Source organism: Setaria viridis, chromosome 7 (genome assembly GCF_005286985.2).
Source record: "Setaria viridis chromosome 7, Setaria_viridis_v4.0, whole genome shotgun sequence".
NCBI lineage: Eukaryota > Viridiplantae > Streptophyta > Magnoliopsida > Poales > Poaceae > Setaria > Setaria viridis.
The window spans coordinates 15,889,131-15,895,128 of NC_048269.2; positions in this window are offsets into that span (position 1 = coordinate 15,889,131).

Sequence of the window (5,998 nt, forward strand, 5' to 3'; positions counted from 1 at the left end):
CGTGAAGGTCCAAGAACATGTACCCGAACAAGTGTCATAAACCATGACCAACTCTCATTATTCTCACTCTCGACCAAGGCAAAAGCAAGAGGCACAAGCTGTTGTTCTGGATCTACAGCAACTGCCATCATTAATGTACCCTTGTACTTGCCAGTCAAGAATGTACCGTCCACAAGTATCACAGGACGGCAATGTTGAAATGCCTCACTACATTGAGGGAAGCACCAAAATACCCTTTGCAGTATCTGCTTCAACACTCCATTGTCAGGAAGCATCATGCCACATGAGTCGATGCACCATTTAACTCCGGGATTGTAGTAGGTTATAGCTGAGAGTACCCTAGGAACCATGCCGTACGACTCCTTCCAGTCGCCCCAAAGCAGGGCAAAACCGTGTTGCTTCGCCCGCCAAGCCTTCGAATACTTCACACGGTACCCACTAAAGATGAAGATGGACTCCACGAGTGATGGCACCGATGTCTCGCTGTCTTTACGGATAATGCCTAGGATACACCGTATAAGGTACTTTGCTGTGCACTGTACATGCTCTCGCTTCGGCTGTGACGACCGACAAGTATGCGGTTGCACAACATTTGAAATTCTCCATTGTCCGGTGCTTGATATTAGCCGAGACCATACACGCCAATGGCATCCTTGCTTGCACATCACATTGTATCTTAAGTTCTTGTTAGAGTGAACTACGCTAAAAGGTCTATGTAACCTCACTGCGTAGTCAGCCAAGAAAAACTTCAGCTCCTCAAGACTATTGAACTTCATCCCCTTCTTAATCACTGGACTCTCACCAATGGACGTCCCTTCGGCATTCACCATACTAGATTCACATATTGCTTTGTGAACCATACTTATGTCCTTATCATTGGGAACGGATGGCAGTTCGACATCACGTTCTTTTAACAACCGCAACTCATACTGGGTGTAAGAAAAACAATCGTCCATACGACGAATGCCTTCTACATCATGTACGGTTGCGGTATCAAATTGCGGTCCATCCTCTTCATTTTCTACCCCGACGTTCTTATATTCATGCCCACCACTCTCAAATAGTGATTCCTCCTCTACCTCCACACCTACTACCCCATCTTCCTCCAATTCACAATCTTCGGAACCCATAGAGACATTATCAACATCTATATTTGCTTCATCCCTCTCAAAAATGTTATTGGGAAAATCATCATTGGCAATAGCCAAGTCAAAATCACATTCTATTTCACCTAACACGTGATGCAAAATTTCTGACTCCTGGGTACCATTATGGTTCACTACCGCCACTTCCTCCCTCATGACAACATTTGGGCCAGGCATACGAACAATTTCGACTATAACCTCCAAACATGCAACATTAGCTTCGTGCACAACATCCTTATAGTGCTTCCAATTCGCATCGGATGCTAACTCCATGAGAACATAATGAGCTCTAGCTTTCCCACAATCAAAACGACCTCTCAAACTGATCTCATCCACTCTACATCCATACTTCGTCATTACACGGTCAACTAAATCACTAAAACTTGGAGGACCATCGAAGAATTCAATTGACTCATTCATATTCTCTAACTCCCCATTTTGTTTCACAACACCACCATCAAAAAATCGAACTAAATGATCCATCTACAAAATACAAACATTTCACCATGTCATATACACTACACATTGCACATATTCGACATATCAACTACACACATTACATATATTGGACAAATTGCAAACAAAAAATACACATATACATTGCACTATACGATTCAATGAATATATCCTTAAATCGACAAGTTCTACATGTCAATATCGCGGGCAGAGACTCAATTGCGTATGAACTACGTATCATCTAACACAAAACACCATTGCATTTCATTGAAATTTCAAATCACTAACCTAACCCTAACTCACCTAAACATCCTCCGATCTACCAAATGCAACGGTAAAACACAAGAATAAGTAGGGGAATACCTTCCACACGAAGCAGGGATCGATTTCCACTACTTTCCCCCACCGAAAACGCCGGATTTTGGGTGGATTTGGGGGTGGGGCGGCGGGGGGCGGCGCTGCAAGCTCGGGCTCGGGTGTGTCTGGAGGAGGAAGAAAGGAGGGAGGGAGGAGGAAGGGAGCCGGCGCGTCGTTCTAGTGGTGGCCCTGCCGCGCCAGGCGGGCTGGCGCGGCGAACGCCCCGCCCACGTCAGCGCCCGCCTGGCGCGCCCGCCTGGCGCAGCGACTCGCTGCGCCAGCGTGGCAGGGGCCGCCGCGCCAGTGCATGCGGCGCGGCAGCGTGTTCCTGCCGCGCCAGGTGGTCTGGCGCGGCTAAAAGGGTCACGCCGCGCAAATTAAACCCGGGTGAGGTTATTTTTAAAAATAAAGAAAAAAAAGGTTAAAAATAAAAAAAATTCCATTTCACGCCGGTCATGTTGACTAAATGTATTTATCATATTGTTCGTTCTACTGTCAGCTCTACAAGAACAATGAGAAATCTAGAGCTGTTCTCTCCACAATGATTTTTATTATATGTTCTTTCCTGAACCCCTTTAGGTGTATAACTAAGTGATGCTTTTGGAATGATCTGTTAGGATACGCTGAATAGACAAGTTTTGTGCCACTCATTGGTTTAAAATCGCTCTTACAAATTTGTCATCAACCATTGCTACTTTGGGTCTAGCAAGCAGTGTGTTCTTAAATGTGAGTGTCTTGCCGATATACATTAGTTTGCTTCCTGCAGCTATGAAAAACCAAGTGCTGTCATGGAATTGTGCGGTCGTTTTCTCTTCGCGATGCAACGATCTTTTCCTGGGGTGGCTTGCAAGGGTGTTGCTGCTTTGTGCCTTGATATGGCTGCATCTTCCATCCGCTCAAGTAAAGATAGGAGGTGTGGCTCATGGAACGGTTGAGGTAATGCCTTCCACATCCTTTATGTCTGTGTTGATATGTGCAACAGTGGTAGTCGTGGGAGGCGGAGTAGAAGAATGCAAGATTCCTCAAGCATCAGAGGTCCACCAAGATCTCTTTGGTGCGATATGGCCACTGCACGCAACATGTTTGTTGAAATGCCTAGAGGAAGAGAGCCTGACCGACGGTGACTGTTGTATTTCCCTCTTGGAAGATTTAACATTCAAGGTGTGTAATATTAAAGTATATTGAATGTAAATTGTTTTAGTGTTGATGTGACACAGAATATGGCATTTCGCATTGTGTGAACTTTAAGAAATATACACTATTTTTTGTTTTATTTGCATTATGAAATATTACGTAGCGTAGCATTAGCATGGGCATTTTACTGTACATATATCTACCTAATATTAAACTGCGGTTGTTTATTCCAACCGTCACGGTTGTTTTGCATTCCAACCGTCATGGAATATGTTTGGACGATTTTGAAAAAGGTCCTGACCCAAGGTCCAGCCATTCCTCTGTTCTTTTGTCCCACCCACACAGCGTGCTTGCCGCCGGCGGCTCGGGACGCGTGCAACCGCTCCGTCGCTCGCGTGGCCAACTCTCCTCGCGCTCACCATGCACTACTGTTGCTCGTCTGGGACCTCACACTCTCAATCACGTCCATCCCCTGCATATCCGGAACTAAGGTCTCTACATCTAGCAATTGGGGGTTCGATCTTGCACTTGATTGGAATGGTTTGGAGTGGATTATAGAATGGAGGTGAATGGAAACAAGAAGAAGAGGAGAACACACTACTGCTCTGGGCGGCTGGAGGCGCTGTGGCCTATCGCTCGAAGTAGGAACGAGGCTAGGCACGGGGAGGATGAGTGCTTGCCTGGGCGATGGCGAGGACGGCAAGATGTGCATCGCCTAGGAGACGGCGAGGATGGGGGCAAAATGCGGGTGGCATCGATGGATGAAGAGACAGTGATTGGCTAGATGATGATGAGTACGGAGGAAATCGAATGGATGGATAGAGCGGAGGTTAAGCAATGAATTTTTTTGTTTCCATATGTTGGTCCCACGTAATAAACACATGGCATCAAATCACCCACAAATTACCGACAACATTTTGTGAAGCGAAACTAACATATTGGGAACAAGCGAATAATAATGTGAGAGTAAGTAAGGACCCGTAGCAACGTACGGGCATTTCTACTAGTAATAGTATTAAATGGGGTTTTCACCCGGTTTAAAGGGGGGCCAGGCCCCTGCGCCCCCTGGCTCCGCCCCTAGCGCTGTGGTTGTCGAGTGGGGTGCGTGTGGCAGATGATGGTGACGTCGACAGTTACTGGTAGCACGGCATGGTGGCATGGGAGCCCCGATCAGCGATCGACGTGCTTAGTGGCGGAGCAGACTCAAAATTTAGCTTAATAGGGGACCAATAGTATTAAAATCTTCAAAATCTAGTCAAAATTTGAATCATTTAGTGGAAATTTGCATGTTTTACATTCAACCCCCCACCCCCTCTGCATATGCCACTGCACCTGCTCTCAGATCGAATCCGTGCGGGTTCGTGGGCGCGTGGACGTGGCACAATGTTCCCAAATTTGGATTTGGTTGTGGCCCTGCCAGGCTAGTTTCCATCTACTACGACCCGAGCTGCTCATGGTGACTACTTCGGACAACGATGGAGAGGCTACTCCGTGATGATGGTGACTGCTTCCGTCTACGAGCTTGGGATGGGTCATGGAATTCTTCTACATCTCGAGATTAGTGAGTCAATCTAGATCTCGGCAATATATGATGGTGTGCCTTGATTTGTTGGTGGCGTTCTTCCTATTGTTGGTGATTTCCCTAGGGCAGTTGTTGTGGTTCTCTATTATATTTGCATGAAGATTCAGTCACTAGTAAAGAACTGACATTCCATCTATCTTTTTTGTCCGTTAACATTGGATCCGTAACTAAAGTGGTCTTAGTCCCTCCAGACCTTTGGTTAATCACGATTCGACCCCTACAGCTTGTTTAGCTCATAGATTTCACGTTTTAGCTCCGTTTATCCTCGTTCTTGTTTCGTTAGATTCATATCACCTTAAACTACGTGTTAGAAGCAATGTCAATCATGTTTTATGTTTTCCAAATTTATTTAAAATATTAATATGATTAAATTGTTTATACACTTGTTTTCTAATTAAAAGCTAATTAGATCTTTACCTCGCTTTCATAATTAAGTGTTAATTTGATTGATACCTATTGAACTAGTTTTTATTATAAAAATCTAATTAAGTGCTACACCACGGTTGTTCATAAGTAAACTCCATATGATTAATGTTTATTCAATTTATTTTATAAATAAAAGCTACATAAGTTATATCTTAGGTTTTCATAATTAAATGTTAATTTGACTAATATAAATATAAATGTGTTTTTGAATTATATTTGGTTAGTTCAACTCGAATCATAAAGTTATGCGCTTAGATGTTTACATATACTTTATTTTCAAATTAATTAAATGATTAATTTGATAAATTGTACTTAAATGTTTATAAATAAAATTTGACTAAGTTCTACATCATCTTTTCATATATAAATATAACTTGCTAAGGATGTTTCTCTAAAATATCTTTACATTATTTTCTTTATTAAAATATATGAAGCACGTAGGCTTTTCTCCTTCTTTTATAATTCAAATCACTCGATAGCTTTGTCTTTTCAACCATAGTTTCGTTTCCAACATTTTTGCATTTGCATGACCTTAGATTCGAGTCTTATCCTTTAGTGCACTCTTTTAAAGATTTCCTATGATTGATGTATTGTTCTTAGTTGTGATTGTTGTTTGCTTTGTATGCTTGTGCCGATGATTGATGCGAGTAGAAGGAATGTTGTTTGAGAGCTTTGAAGAACAAGAGCTGAAGATAATCTGAGCAGCTGTATCTTTGAAGAAAGGCGAGTGTGTCCTTGTGCTTTTGTCCCAATAACTTTATTTAATCACTTTTGCATTGCTCTGCATTTAATATTGATGGGATCTATTAAGGTTTACCTAATTTTTATGATCATTCCTTGTCAACCTAAGTTTTACCTTTTTGTTGGGTAGATATGCTTATTTGCAATACCTCGGGTT